The sequence below is a fragment of the Eleginops maclovinus genome, chromosome 23 (genome assembly GCF_036324505.1).
Source record: "Eleginops maclovinus isolate JMC-PN-2008 ecotype Puerto Natales chromosome 23, JC_Emac_rtc_rv5, whole genome shotgun sequence".
NCBI classification, from domain to species: Eukaryota; Metazoa; Chordata; class Actinopteri; order Perciformes; family Eleginopidae; genus Eleginops; species Eleginops maclovinus.
The window spans coordinates 19,409,359-19,426,395 of record NC_086371.1 but is presented as its reverse complement, the minus strand read 5'-3'; the positions used below and the strand labels follow the sequence as shown (position 1 = coordinate 19,426,395).

The 17,037-nt window shown below is 41.6% G+C and overlaps 1 protein-coding gene across 3 annotated transcripts in view; it reads left to right on the top strand.

Moving 5' to 3' along the window:
• Nucleotides 1-17,037, top strand: part of LOC134859914 (rho guanine nucleotide exchange factor 9) — a 57,451-nt gene that overhangs the window by 9,149 nt on the left and 31,265 nt on the right. The gene's annotated exons all lie outside the window — the stretch shown is intronic.

The following is a 17,037-nucleotide window of genomic DNA, read 5'->3' as shown; positions in this document are numbered from 1 at the left end:
CTTGTGCAGACAAATGCAGAAAAAAAGGGTAGGACATGTAATCGTTTTCCATATACTCGTTGTGCTGGAATCTTCCAGTAGTGCAACGTGTCTTTGTCAGTTGTGTGAAATTGGCTTCAGAGTGCGTCGGAGTAATACAACTCAGGAAGTGAGACCAGGCATTTCAGGGCTTTGATGTGCGAGTTGCCCCAGGGGGATTTCACTGGAAGGAGACGCAGAGTTTTCTAAAACATCCTGACGGAGTAGTGAACATTTGTGGGGCTTTGTCAAACATCAAAATCTGCAATACACAGACCTTAACACTATTGATGTTATTGTTTAGCCGTACTAAATTACATTTTTATTGATTCCAGTATGCAAAGTTGTATCGACTCCCGTTTTTTTTTTTTTATCATAGAGTGAAGAACATCATGCAAATCCGTTAGTACGGCTGCATTATTGAAATGTTATCAAATATCAATTCAGAATGTATTGTGGTGCTGCAGAGAGGTCCCAACCTTCAGACTGAAAACCATTTTTTTCATCCTGATAATTTTCCTGTAGTGTGTTATAGGTATTGGTGCATATAAATGGTCTGCACAGCTAAAATCCCAAAGTTCCCTCCAGAGGGAGTTTCTCTCCCACACACTCCCCCCACCCTGCCTGAAACGATTTGATTGTAGTTCCTTGTTTACTTCCAAGACGTCGTGACATCACTATGTAACATTCCCACTTCTTTTAGCTAGCGCTCCAACACATTTTACGTGAAGGCTAAGGGGCGGGACTTCTCTAAGAGGTTGAACTATCACAACAGATCCGGCCAGCTAACCAATCAGAGCAGACTGGGCTCTGGTTTCAGTCAGAGGGTGAAAAGAGGTGCTGCAGCACAGGCAGTATGAGAAAAATAAAGAGCTTTTTGAACATTAAAGCATGGAGATATGTCCCAGTAGAAGCACAAAACACAGATATGAACCTGTACATTAGCATTAAAGGGCCCCTTTAATATATTATTTTAATGATAATGTGAATAATGTTTTCATTATTCCCTCTAAAAATGCAAATCATACCCCAATTGCAATTTCATTTTAAATAATCACAAGTTATTTCTTCCAAATTGTGCAGCTCTTTTTATTTAGCATTTAGTGTTTTCCTATTCAAATATATAAAGAGTATAAGATCAACTTAAGAAAGAGCTTAAGCTTTGTTGGTAATGCTCACTTTTCCAAGTTCAAGGAGTCAGTGAGGATTAACCAGAGCATTTGTAGTACAGTAAGTAACACATTGCTGAATACTGAGCCCCGGGCTTTCCGTCCTGGCTTTGAAGTGTAGTAAACTGTCTTTGAGGAGCTGATACAGTTAGGCTTTGATTAAAACTTTTTTATTTTTTATTGGTGGTCTAAATAGTGTTTGTGCGCCACTGCACGTTGTTGCCATGACACTCGCTGGCTCCTGTTCATCTCCTTGCTTCTATCTTTAGGCAGCCTTTTTAAGTGTGAGCTAAATAGAGAAAGTGTGTGGGTGAGAGAGAGAAAAAGGGGTGGGAGAGAGAGAGAGAGAGATGCTCCCTTTGTGTGTGCACTTTTGTGTCGTGGTGGCCCTCCCCTGGGGTATTGAACGTGGACTCATAACACTGGGAATGTCTCGTGTGTGTTTGAATGGAGAGGGAAGTTCATTTGCAGCGGGCTCAAATGCTGGGATTCATGACTTGAGCACAGAGGTAGCATATATATATCTAAATATATATATATATATATATATATATATATATATACTGTAAATGCACAATATGACATAACACGGTAACGCAGCTGTAGTCTCTCGGATGGAAGATGCTTTCACGTTAAATCTCTGTGTCTTATTTCTGGTAAGTCATGCATTGTTTATACGGAATGGATCTCATGTGAGGATTGGATCTGTTGGTTGTGGTACAGTCTGCCTGTTCGGATGACTGCTGGAGCCTGGAGGCCGCACGGCAGAGAGAAAGCATTCTCACTGCAGTGGATTAACTGCTAATGCTGACGCCTCTCTTCTCCCTTTCATTTAAATAGATTTCTCCCCCAGTCACTGCCCTCTTTCTCCTCTCCTCTCCTCCTCTCTTTCTCCTCCTCTCCTCCTCTCCTTCTCCTCCTCTCCTCTCCCCTCCCCTCCTCCTCTCTACTCCCCTCTCCTCTCCTTGTACAACAAACACCAAGCAGTGGCAGGTCTTTGTTAATTCCTATGCAGATGAGAGGACAGTTTCCTGCGTGTTACTAATGCTGTGCCCGAAGCTGCGCTGTCAACTTGTCAGAGAGGGGGACTGTCTTATTAAGTGCTTCACGCAGATTAAGAGTTTCAAGAGAACTCTTATATGATTAAGTGTGGGCTAACCTCGGACTGTCTGCTGGTCATACTCATATTATGCAATGCCATCTATTTATTATGAATGCATGAGTCAGCAGGAAGTGGCTATTTGGGCAGATAGTAGGGCAGTGCTGAAAAAAACTCCTTATACTCACACTCCTATGTACATGTGCTCATATGATAATTAGATGTTATAACCCTTTCTATCAGGCCCATGTCTATGGGGTCAGATCAGTCTCATAATACACAAATGCACACAGAAGGATTCACACTTGTATTTCAGGATCCACACAAATGTGTTCCGTTTCACATACAAGTAAATCAAATCAAAATACCAAAAAAAGATTTTACATGTGTATTTTTGATCCACACATATTTGTTTTCCGTGTCAAACCGCTGAACCTGCATACGCAAACCGCTCTCTGTGCATGGATCGCTGTTCATTCGTGTGTGGGTTTTTTTGAGAGTCCCCTGACGGTCACCCAATTCGTACTTGTAATGTTTTCCATGTATAGCCAATCAGATGTCTCCTCCATTCTAAGCCAATCACATGAGCGCGCCCCCACGAAGGTACGATTTCTTGCGTTCATGACGCAGCGCTTCATATAAGCATTTTGCGCTGTCCGGAGCCGACAGGTCAACTTCCTTACGGCTTCTAGCCCAAGTGTAAGTGATAAGTGTCTCTGCGTTAATGATTCAATATGCTTTAAGTATGAATTCTTGTGACGTTAGTGATGTGTTACTGTTAGCATGGAAGTAATATGGGTGGCATGAGATGCTAGCGTTTGCTGGCAAGTTAGCTATATAATGCTAATAGACTACCTAGGATTATTACCTTAAATAGCTAACATTAGCCATACATGTCTTTAACTTCTTTCATTCTCTTGTTTTCTTTTTTAGGGACAGCTTAGCAAGGAAGAATCCAAAGTTTTCTGCTGAAATTGTTATTCAAAATATATTGCATTGGGTTTAATGATGGAGTGGAATTGAACATTTAGAGCTGACGTTAAACTGGATTAAGCGTTTAAGGTCCTAGGTAGTCTATTAGCATTATATAGCTAACTTGCCACCTATATTACTTCCATGCTAACAGAAACACATCACTAACGTCACAATTCATACCTAAAGCATCACTTGTGCTAGACGCCGTGTTGAAATTGGCCTGTCAGCTCCGGACAGCGCAAAATGCGTATATGAAGGGCTACGTCACGAACGCAAGAAATCATACCCTCGTGTGGGCGCGCTCATGTGATTGGCTTAGAATGGAGGAGACATCTGATTGGCTATAGATAGAAAACATTACAAGTACGAATCGGTTGACCATCAGGGGAGTCTCAAAAAACCAACACACGAATGCACAGCGATCCATGCACAGAGAGCGGTTTGCGTATGTAGGTTCAGCGGTTTGACACGGAAAACAAATATGTGTGGATCAAAAATACACATGTAAAACTTTTTTGTTTATTTGGATTTGATTTACTTGTATGTGAAACGGAACACGTTTGTGTGTGCATTGAAAAACATTTGTGTTGATCCTGAAATACAAGTGTGAATCCTTCTGTGTGCGTTTGTGTATTATGAGACTGATCTGACCCCATACAGGTCTATAATGCATTATAATCGGCTTACAGAAGTGTGTCTCTCATATGGCGAATACCAAAATATCTCATTGTTGCTTGTCACTATTGAACCTTTGTTTGTTCTATTAGCATTTTAATCACTGTTGTAATGCACTACGCTGTGAATATAAATAACAATCACAAATGAAATACATTCTGGAGATGACTTGGCCTTGTTTTACTTTGTAAGAACCCTCTCCTTGAGTCATGTCTGGCTTTACTTCCTGTCTTTGTGTTTTCCCGCCCTTTCTGATTGCTGGCCCCGCCCCTGATTAGACCCACCTGTGTCCAATCACTGTGGCTGTGAAGTGATTAGTTCCCTGTGTATAAATACCTGTGCTGTTCCCACTGCTCTTGTTAGTTGTTTCCTGTCTGTGTTTGTCCCTGGATGACTCCTCTTGCTCCCTCGTGGATTTGCTGTCCTAGTTCCTGGTGCCATCCTGGTTTGTTCCTCATTCAGTGTCTGCTGCTTTTCATTCCTTTTGTACTATATTAGCCTGCTCCCTCTGTCTTGTGTTTACCTGTTTTTAAAACCGGCTCTTCATTTTTAAGCTCCCTTTTTTAAATGTATTTATATATACCTGCTCTGTGGATTGGGATTTAACTGAGCTAACCTCTGGCATGCGTTACTGGCAAATATAATAATATGACAAGCTGGTTAAAATGTCACTATAAGTGTTCATTGTCTACTTAACGTAAAGGTAAAAATATAAATATAAAATGTCAGGAAGTGACTAGAAATTATAACAATTATGATTATTTTCTTTTCCATTTATTTGAAGGGTTATAAGTATTCTGACAAACATGAATGAATATTTAAAGTGCTATTGACACATTTTATTGTATGTTCATAATGCATTTTAGACACAGATGTTATAAAGTGTTACAGGTTTGCCCAAATGGACAAAGACTTGGCCTCAGCACATATGATACACCCTCTTCACTCTGACACACACACACACACACACACGTACACACACTTCACATGCTGATGTATTCAGAACTCATCTGTCAGGCTGCATGAGTCATTGCATTGACAACCTCATTATTTGGTGAGGAATGACTCGCACCGGCCAGTGATATCTCTGTCCAACACGCTTTGATTGTGTGGCATTTATTTCACCCCGGGCTTTTTTTTTTTTTAGAGCCAGACACAAACCATGGGGATAGGTCTTCCTTAAAAATAACTGCATGCATGTTCAGTCTGTGCTCTGAGCCCAAGGCGACTTGAAATCTTTTATCAGTGTTCATTCAACATTGTTCCCCTGCCAAAGCACAGGCAGGTATCCGCTGTGACTTGCTGCAGCCACCAGCTATTACTGTTTTGCAGGATGCATCGGGCTCCAATAAATAGTAGTGCCGATGACTGAATCTGAGCAGGTGGTTGTGTCAGAGCCTCCCAAGGCTGTTTTCTTCCGAAGAGTGGGTTTCTGCCTGTCAGGTGTTTGTGGTGTTGTTGTTGTTGTTGTTGTATGCATGGGCGTGCGACTCCATGCCTATGTGATGTGCTTTAGTGTGTGTCAGAGCGAGAGAGAGACGGATAGGCTCAGGGCCTTTTCACTTATATAACGCTTGAGAGGGTTTCCTTTGCTCCCTGCAAAAGCCATCTCCCCTTTCATCTTAGATGGCTGCATGTTCCCGAGGACTGGAGGAACAGTGCTGTGCGCTAATTCTCGTCCTCACTGGTGTATCCTGTTTTACAGTTTCTCTGCGTTACACCATTTGTCAGATCATGCATGTCTGTGCATGCCCACATTTGGGTTTGTTCTTTCTCAGAGCACATTCTGTTTTATACCTCATCAGTGCCGGTATTTCAACCCTTCTATTCATCACTGCCTCACTAACGCCACTGCCTCTGTAGGACGGTGTAGTTATCGGTGGATGGTTGCAGCAATGTCACAACATGCAGTGATGTTTTGGGTGGGACTATTTCAGGCCTCAGGCACTCCGCTGCTTGTTATCCTGCATCAGTTGTATCGTTTGTATATGTTTTCCCAGGCTGCTTAGCCGATGTTACCGTCATCAGGTTCCGTTGTTTGTGTTCTGCTGTTTCTTTTCATGGCTACTTCAAAGTATTATATTAAGGATAGAGACTTGTTCTGGTATTAAGTCAACGCAGAAGAATGTCACCTTGTGTTGGGTTGGATGAGGATCTCTTATTATCTGACAGCACCATCTTGGAGCAGACAGCCCACAGGCTAAAACATGTTACAGATGTCTCTAACAGAGCGATTGTGGACTTTTTATGTGGTAATTCCTCGGATAAGTTTCATTGTAGCTTTTGTCTTCACCGGACTAAAATAATAGCATAGGATTTGATCATTTTCTGTGACTCTTTGCATCAATTGCTTTGTAGAGAGGAGATCATTGGAAATAGAAAGTTGAATGTTTTTCCATTTTCAAAGTAATACTACTACAACCTGATCGGCAGATTGCCATCATACTTTAATCAATACGCTAAGAAACAGTTCATGAAATATAGAAAACATTGTTTGGTTGTCCTTCAGTCAGAATGAATATTCTATTTAGCATTTTGTATCCTGCAGTGCCATGCACATTGCTATTTCATTCATGGTTAGCACTCATAGCTTAACAATGTTCTACAAATGTAACCAACCGTGGCATTGATGGGAAGAACGGACTAGGTGAGTGTTAACATAGCACTCCATTATTCAGACCTGATCAGGTGTTATCTTCTTGCAGCTTTTTCTGACATATTAGTGTCTGCTGGCTCTTCTCTTAGTTATTGTCTATTAGGTATAATTGCTGTGTGACCATACACAAAATGTGATACTAGATACCACATTTTTATTCTATTCAAAATCAAAACATTTTATTGTTTGCATATTGGTTTTTGCTAGTTAAACTCATCATAACCCCATTGCTAATATCTATTTAATGTTTTCCTCTGATAACATCACCTTTAAACAGCTGAATTGATCTATTCTGTCCCAAAATGTTATTTTACATGATAACATTTGAAAACATCATTATAACATTTAATCTGTCGTTGCACAATTGTCAAGATTAAAACCAAAAAATGGCTCTCCCATCTGCCGATTTGGACACGTTAACATTGCTTTGTCAGGGAAAATATGTTGCCTTCCCTGAGCATGTTGATTGTGACTTTACTGCATCCCAAACATCTTTTCTATCGTCTCAGGAGGATGGGACGGAGTAAGTCTCGAACCCTGTATAAAAAACATTTCAAGTCTTCACAATTTAGCCATCAACTAGGTTCAAATCAGTTCTCGGACTACTTGTACATTTCCCACAAACCACCTGTTGAAAATAACCATTTCAGCACATACCAAAACAATTCTGCCCTCAGTTTTAGAAGCAGCTTCCTGATAACAAATCATTTCAACATTACCAGATGTTAAAAAAATGGTTGTAATCATCAAGGTAACAGTTCTTTGACTTAATGCTTGACTAAGTACCTTTCCCTATTTAAATAGATTTCATTTTTAGAACTGGGTTACAAGCTGTAACATCAACTGTAATCCAGTCCTCCTTACCCCTTTTATGAGCCATTTTAATAAAGATCCTTCAAGTAATGCATTTTTATAGCAATTGGTGCTTTTTTTTATGAGACTCTATTTGAATCTAAAACTAGACAACAGCTGTGATGTAAATATAGGTGAGTTGTAGTACCGGGAACAGCATCCGCAGCTCCAGCTCTGGTCACTTTGTCCCTGCCTTAAAATAATGAGACAGAAGCTAACTGCCTGTATAGTGCGCTGCTAGTTAGAATGTATCCTGCAGGCCTCTGTGAAAGATGGGCCGGATTTTTCTGGCAGCTGCCACTTCTTGTGTACATTATTTAGCTTAACTTTCTGCCTCTGACCTCCCTGGCACACCACATGCGGCGTCAGAAAAAACCCTCCATCACATACACTTATTATGCAACCCCCACTCTCCTTGTTCTTCTTCCTCATTCCCCCTCTCCATCCTCTCTTCCTGACCTCAGTGCACGTCATCACTCCCTCCATCACCCCCATGTCTCTCTCCCCCTCTCTCTCAGATATAGTTTACTCTTTTAGTTCCTTACCTCATCTTCTCACTCTTCTCTCCATCACATTTCATGCATGTGAAAACACCTGCCATTTGCGTCCGTGCCTGTGTGCAGATGTTGTGAAGATTTCCCAGGATCTCGGATGACGAGTGAAACGTTTTTGATGGTAGGAATTGACCCAACACAGAGTAAGGTGCTGAGAAACAGAATGCCAAACAACCCTGCACCCAAACAGCGTTTCACTGCAGAGTTTTGCATTTCAATCCGATGTTCTGCTTTTGAACTCTCGTGGCGTGGAGGCAGTCAGAATGTAAAATCATTTCAGTGCAGAGGACAGGTGGAGCTGTATGTTTTTCAACCCAAACCACCTTTATGAGAGCAGGGGCGTAGGCTGTCTCAGATGATGTGACTACCACCAAAACTGTTAAAAAATAAATCTAAATATGTTTCCAAAGAGACAAAAATCCAACAGATTCTGCATGCAAATTAGCATCCAGTAAACTCGGCGAGGGTGGGAACACACTCCTGCTCTTACCTCCCAGTGTTTGGGGCCGCAGGTGTCTGACAGTGCTCTGATGAATGATGACACCAGCCAGCACGCTCAGTACACTCACACCAGTGCTGGCTGAGGCAACCAACCACATCTTAGCATAGGTCACGCAATTTTATCGCTCAGCCCACAGCTGGGCTCTGAAACGAACAATCTTTGGGCTTTAATTAAGTACACACTGGCACTGATGCTGAACAGAAACATAAATAAATAACAGTCTCAACAGTGTTCCTTAATGCTTCCTTTTTGTTGCGGTTTGTGAAAAGCTACAATGCTGTCTTTGGGGAGCTTGTTATAGTGTGTTTTGTTCAGTGAGGTTTCACCTCCATGGGAAGTTTTAGAGACGTTTGAGACTTAGTACACCTTTCACTGAGAAGCAAGAGGCGGTAGGGATTTCAGTCTGTCGGTCTTGAAGGATATGTTAAAGACTCAACATGCCCCAATGAAGTTAAGTCCACTAATCTAAAAAAGAGGGAAAAATAAATGTACAATACAATACATTTATGACAGTAGAAGTATACATTATTTTATAATTACATTTTGTTTGAGTCATATAGGAAGATTGATACACCTCTAATATTTGTTGGGTTTACATGTAGCTTAGCTACAAATAATAATTAGCATTTTTCTGTCTAAATAGGAAAAATCTGTTGCATTTCTTATTTGTCGGCCAGGCGCAGTGATTTGACAGTGCTTTTAAGCTTCACTGTGTCTGCCAGGCATCAGTGTAGGTTTTAAGTAGTGACAGCGTCGGTATAGTCAAGTAATATTCCTAAACAGTACTCATAAAATTACAATGTGTCAATTTTACACTTTTGTACAGATTAAACAAAAAATATTTACCTGCAAGAAGGCAGTATTTCCCAAAATGTTGCAGTATTCCTTTATGCCTTTTTGCCATAATATTTTCTAAGAAACATTAAGTCAAGTGTGCACTTAAGTTGTCCAATACTATTTGGATTTAAAATTAAGGTCAAGCAGCATTGTGTTCAGTTGGATTTCTCTGTGTTTCACAATATCAACTATCCATTAGCAAATGAAATTTAAAATGTAAATTATCAAAGAGGTATTGACCAAGTTTCCGTCCCAGTAGTGTGGAAAACAGGTGAGACGTAGCTTCATACTTTATGATTCTCCTCTTCAAGCTTGTCCTCCAAAGCCTGTCCTTATTCCACAGGAGACTTTATACACTCTCTTAGTTCTGTCAGTGTTTACACAAAAACTTAGCCTCTGTCTTCCTTGCCAAGAACTTCACAATGTTTTGCAGACTCACTGGGGGCTGCCATCAAAAACACAGTCGCAGGGCAGATCTTTTTTTTTCTTCAGAACGCGTAGATATTGCACCGGTCGTTGTTAAATAATTCATTTGTTTTCGTCCCTTGGCTATGTCATGACTGAATTGGAATTTTCCACACAAAGCTGTTCTGTCTAGTAATGTTGTGATATCACTTGTTTAGTCTTTAACCCTAATTTCTCCACCCCACTTGGCATGACCTACTGCTCTTATCTCATCTGTTTTGCAACTTTTTAAAAAAATCCTCGACGCTCTGACCCACTCACTAGCCTTTACATCAATAGCCAAATTGAGCCGAATGGAAAAACAGCTGACGTCTGAACAATGGTGACAAAACTGCGTTCAGGAAAAGTCCGACAATTTATTTTTAGGTTGCTTTGTGGCTTTAAGGCCTGGGAGGAAGCAGGAAGTCAGTGTGGTTGTCGTGGGGACGGGAGGGGAACAAAAGAATTGGAGCAGACTGGAGGGGAAATGGGTGTGGTGGGGTTTGCCTCCCATTAGCCGAATACCTACTGACCACAAACAGATTCATTTGCCAGCACTGAAATGTGTAGTCTTCTTCAGGGAGAGACTATCTGAGGATGTCGTTAGCTGGCTTCAGTCCAGAAGGAATGACCTCAGAGTGGATCCACAGTCAGAACCAAAGGGCTGATCTCAGACCAGTAAATAAACATGAAGGAGAATGGTGAATTCATTATCTACTCTCTGGTTGTGTAATGAGAGGATGTCCAGCAGTGTTCAAACAGAGTTGCAGTTCCAATGTCATGAAAATAAACTTAAAGAGACTCAGCCTCAGCAGCAGTTCTTGACTTAATGTAATACTCCAAAACTAGGGAGGGGCTGGATATATTTTACCGTCCTTCATCGAAAGGTGAGAGGTGCAAACATTGTTCCTCATAGGGTTGTCACTGTGGCAATGATTGATGAAGCCAATATTGTAGCAAGCGACCGCAGACTAAGGTAGCATAACTTCCTGGCTATATCCTAACAGGATACTAATTATTACGAGTACATATTGCCCTGAGGAATTTGAAGGTAGTGCTCTGTGACTATAATTACATTGTTTTTTTTTGGCAGCATTAAATCCACCTTCATTTAAGGAATGTGTGCTTTGTGCTCACATGTGTTTGTAATATTCACGGACCAGATATTGTGGCACACTCGAGGTCTGGAAAGAGTCCAGCTTGGTGACATTACATCGGCCTCTGATATTTGCAGATGATGTTCTCCCTTTGGTGTAATTGGACCATGGTTTCCAAGACTGGTTCTCTAACGGGGGAAAAACGCCCCAATCAAGTAGGTAGAACGCAGCTGGTCCTGTGGAAGGGGTTCAAGGTCATTATCCCAAATAGAGTGAAGGGGGAGATCATGAGATGGACTGTCAGTTTGGTGCAGTGGCTGCTGTAACGGACTTTATATCAGACCCTCGTGATAAAGTGGAGTGCACAGCTACAAAGCAAAGTTCACTTTCTCTGACTATTAATTGGTTATGGGGGCTAAGACTGAACATTCAAATACAAGGAGCCTAGTAAAAGTAAAGTTTCTCCCAGATAAATGTAGGATACGTACCACATTTTGATGGCAATAGCAAGACCAAGCATCGTGAGTTGTCCATCTGTTCATACATACATACATACAGACATACATAATTCTCTCTATATATCACAGAATGTCTTTTGTTGTAAATACAATTTAAGATGGACTCGAGTAAAATCTGATTAGCATTTGCTGGACAAATGTCTAAGTTGCTGTGACCTTACAAAACACATTTTCAGCCAGACTTTATACTCTAATTGTGACAATTTCACACTTCGAAAAGGTTAGAATTATCAGGTGATGACATTTTGAACAGACATGGATGTAAACTGCTTCTTAACTGGTTGGCATGGTATATTGGGTAAATGGAAGCGTTTGCTGGAAGCTTTTTTATTATTTGCAAATTCAAACATTGCTGTAAATACATTGCTGCGAAACAAAAAGACAACACATTGCAAAGATAGTAATACCATGCCCCTGCTATAAGTACTACCTGTTTGAAGATTGAAAAAAGAATAAAGAAAAAAGGCTGATGGCGGTACAAATGATTTGCACAAATCCCTCACAATAGTAGCTGTCATATTGATTAACTGCATCTTTGTTTGTTTTGCATGTTATTCACAGACAGTAAGTTTACATGTAATCTTATTAAACATGTTATCCTCCGCTGGTGGGATATAATTTGCTTACTTTTTTTACAAACCCCCTCTCTCTGCCCATCTTTTGTATATGTATGAGTATATTAGCCCTGGTGTCTGTGCAGATTTAGACTTTCAGATGTGACCTTTGTTGTCTAAATGTCAGGGAGATTGGAGAGGGAGCCCACAGAGGTAGGGCAGGCTTATGTAATCTGCTCACTCTGCGTTTCATACACACACCACCAAGCACAGAGCAAGAAAAAAAAGGATCTTGTTTGAGGACGGTTGTCATATCTCTGTGATGCCTCGTACAGCAACCCACTGAAAGCCTGGCTTTCAGGAGCTGCTGCTTTTATCAGCATGTATGTGCAGAAAGTGCCTTCGAAATAATTTATGGCTTTAAAAATACTGATATAGTGCACTCCTTTGGTGTTATTCTTTTAAACTTATTCTCAGGTTTTTTGATCCATCCCGAAGCTCTCAGCGGAAGATGGAATGTAGTATGGAGAGGGTTTTTGTGTCTGTGCGTGTGTTGGATGGTAGCGAGGTGGTGGCTGGGACTGAACTGAACCGATTCCCCTTTATGAATTCATTCATGGTGCTGTTGTGCTCTCTTCATAATCTGCTGACAATGAGAGGCACAGATGCCAGGACAATAGCTGCAGGCCGGGATGCACTCGTTTATGAAAGAACTTTCAAGTATAACAGTAAACATGGAGGCCAAAATAATAACGTGCACGCCAATGGCAAACACGTGCATCAGATGGAAGCCGGAGCCATTTGGTCCTGTCAATCAAATCAGAGTCTTAAAGGAATACTACTTTGGGTTTAAAAGTTGAAATAAAGCTTGAAAAGGTAATTTGTCTGTATTGATATACAGTGGTTTGAGTGATTTGCAAAATCATCAACTCCTCCCTCAGCTTTCCCTCCGTTCCCCCTTCACTCAAACTAGCTGCTGTCACCCCCATCATCAAAAAACCCGGTCTAAACCCTGACATCATGAACAATTTCCGGCCCATTTCCAACCTCCCATTTCTGTCAAAAATACTGGAACGCGTCGTTGCCTCTCAAATCAAATCCCACCTCAACAATAATGACCTCTTTGAACAATTTCAATCTGGATTCCGCACCCAACACAGCACCGAAACCGCCCTCCTCAAAATCACAAATGACCTCCTTCTCTCCTCCGACTCCGGCCTACTCTCCATTCTCATCCTCCTTGATCTCTCCGCCGCCTTCGACACCATCAACCATTCTATCCTACTCTCCCGCCTGAAATCCCTTCTCAACATCACCGACACTGCCCTCACCTGGTTACACTCCTACCTCACTGACAGAAAACAGTTCATCTATGTCAACAACTGCTCCTCCACAACTGCTCCCCTGTCCCAAGGCGTCCCCCAGGGTTCTGTGCTTGGTCCTCTCCTCTTCATCGTCTACCTCCTTCCCCTTGGCCAAATCATCCGTCGCCCTGGTATCCATTTCCACTGCTACGCTGACGACATCCAACTATACATTTCAACAAAATCCATCACCCCTGTGACCCACTCCATCCTGTCAAACTGCCTTTCGGAAATTAAAACCTGGATGCAAGAAAACTTTTTACAACTAAACTACGACAAATCTGATATGATCCTCATTGGTCCAAATTCCCTCACCCAAACAGCTCAAGATTTCCACCTCACTGTCAACAACTCCACACTGTCCCCCTCCCCCCTCTGCCGCAACCTTGGTATCATCTTCGACAATAACCTCAGCTTCAACCATCACATCAAACAAGTCACCAAAACAGCCTTCTTTCACCTCAAAAACATCTCCCGCCTCCGCCCGTCACTATCTTTCACTGCCGCCGAAACCCTGATCCACGCCTTCATTACATCCCGCCTCGACTACTGCAACAGCATTTTCTATGGTACAACCTCCAAACTCCTCCATAAACTCCAATACATTCAAAACTCCGCCGCCCGTCTTCTCACCCACACCCGTTCACGCGATCATATCACCCCTGTCCTCCAGAACCTCCACTGGCTCCCCGTCCCTCAGCGTATTCAATTCAAACTCCTCCTTCTCACCCACAAAGCCCTCCACAACCAGGCCCCCTCCTACCTCACTGACCTGCTCCACCACTACACCCCTCCCCGTCACCTCCGCTCCTCTGATGCCAACCTCCTCACTGTCCCTAAAACCAAGCACAGAACCTGGGGAGACAGAGCCTTCTCCGTTGCTGCCCCTACCCTCTGGAATTCCCTCCCCAACCACATCCGTGACTGCAATGACCTCACACTTTTCAAATCACTACTCAAAACACACCTGTTCCACTCTGCCTATAATTCTTAACCACCACTTTTCCTAATTCTGTTTTTGTTCTGTCTGACTGTTGTATTGTGCTGTTCTATTTACAATGTATCTACTTCTCTGCGTTTTCTTGTGTTTCTGTGTTTTTAAATGTATTTTAATTACTTATTTTTCATCTGTAAAGTGTCTTTGAGTGATTGAAAAGCGCTTACAAATAAAATGTATTATTATTATTATTATTACCAACAGCAGATTCATGGCGGGAAAACAATGTGTCCGATCATCAGAAGCTTCTTTAAACAATTCTGACACTTAACCCACTAATGTGGCGTCCATCCAGTGCCTTAAACCTGTACTCTCTCTAATAGCCAGCAGGGGGCAAATCAACTCGTTGTTATTAGAAGGCTGTTTGTGTAGAAGTCTGAGGGAATTCTCTTGAAGAATCTTTGGAAGTTTTTGATCATCAATAATCATCATCAGATGCTAGATACAAGTTTCTACACACCTTGATGTTCATTTTGAAACCTTGGTTCCCATTTAGAGTAAAACAGACAAAAAAGCAACAACGTAATCACAGTAGTGTTCCGTTTAAGTGTTTACAGTATGTTTTCAGTTCAGGAGAGTTAGTTATAACATTGGCAAAATTCAGGATTTGGCTCCATCCACATGTGTCACGTGAAGCCCCCCCCCCCCCCCCAAAAAAAAAAAAACAAACAAACAAACAAGATGGCGTAACACCAAACTCAAAGCTCCAAATCGTAGTCCACACACCAATGGGATAAGTCCCTGTTACAACGTTCTTTTATACAAATTATGTTTCCCTCTATATACTCAACATCCAAATATCATAGTTTATGTTGGCCCTGTGTGTGAAAGGAAAGCTAACCACGCTAGCAGCAACTGCATGTGTTCATTTAGCCGTACTTTAGTGCAAATTAGAGCTAACATATTGATCATATGGAATAGCAGCTGTAGGAATGGTTTTAGCAGTTGTAATTGACGTGATATGTCTTTCTTGCAATGAAGCTGGGATGCTTTTAAAAGGAATTGTAATTGCTCAAATTTCAAGCTGTCTCCAGCCTCTGTCCTCTCTGACTAAACTGTCAACAACAACCTGCAACTTGGCTACGCTACAAGGACATATCACCAGGTTCATTCTTATACAGCTTATTTGTGACTTTTACATTTAAATTGTGGGAAAATGATATTGGTTGTGGTAATTTTATTGTTTTTTAATGTGTATGACGCTCAGGAAATTGTTAATCTTTTACAGTTGTCTTGTTCAGTATGTCATATTGTCTTTCAAAGTTAAGGGTGTCACATGATTACCACAGTTTTCCTGGGGGCTTGGTAATGAAATTCACCACTGGGCAAACCTCAGTCCTCCTGAATATATATTTCTGTTTCGTAAATTAGTGTTTGTTTAGTTTAGAGGACTTAAGATAGACACACTCTAGTTGAGGTTTGGTGGTGTGTATTTTGTACTTATTTTATTTGTATCCAGGGTAGGTTTAACCTACAATGTCCTCTGTGGGACACTGAGCCGCTCCATCTCTTAAGGTTGAACATATTGGTCAAGGGCACCCCAACTATGATAAAGGGGTCGGGATGCTCGCATTAGCATTCACCATTAACATTTGTATTAAAATATATCCACAAAAAGCCTAATGCACTTGATCCTAGTCCCATTTCAGTATCTGAGTGTCTCTCTATTACATTAAATGGGAGATTAACTGATTTACCAACCATCAAGGTCAAGTCATTGCGAGTTAAACTCTTGAGTATGTGGATTATAAGGGGTTAAAAAAACAACCAGTACTACCATAAGTGCAGCCATATGAAATGATGATGTCACTCCCTGAGTTTCATCAGCATTACGTTCTGAAACAGAATCAGAATGAGTTCTACGGTTAGCTTCTAAGATATTGACTAAGATAATCTTAACAAGGAACAAAACACACAAAAACGGTACCCAATACCCCCACCTTAGACACAGATAATGATACAAAAAAAGTCTTAATAATGAATACAATAACAATAATGAATACAAAATAAATTAAAAAGTCACATGAATTAAACCTTAATAGACATATGTTATTTCCTATGTCTGTTGTCCCCCCAAAGGATAACATTGTATTTGTTTGCCTTAAATTTGCATTTTATAAAGTAAGTTGTTCGTTATGCAGGTTTTTTTAATTCCCGTAGATGGCACATCTGAGTGCTGCCTGCACCTGTGTTTCCACAGGGTGTGAATGTGGCTGATTATCTGATCAACCGGGCACACGTAACTGATTGATGCGTGTCCACAGACAAATTGTCAGAAAAGGCTGACATTACGCCAATAAAATTATAAGACGGTGATCACTTTGGGGAACGTGCATCCATTATTGTGACATTTATTCTCCCTCATCACGGCCCGTTAATGATAAATGATAAATCACCACGCCACGGGGATATTTTTAGACGGGGTGGGAGATGGATGAGGTTATGATTCTGGCCTCAGTGGTCGATGTGGGGAGTGAGTGAGGGGCTGGCTGTGCCCCTCCCCCGACTGTAGGTGATGGCTGAAGCCGGCAGCCTCAGTATTAATACAGGACCGCCTCTCAGCCGCACAGCCCGTCTCTCTGCTGGTCCCCACTCACCGGAAGGCAGCTCGGCAGCTGCGATCAGCCTGCGCACAGCCTCTCTCTTGTTTGCTTTGAGAACCTATTGGCCTGAGAGTCTCTCGGTTTAAGGGGCAAGAGGCGAAGCACCGGCAGGTGTTGACTAGC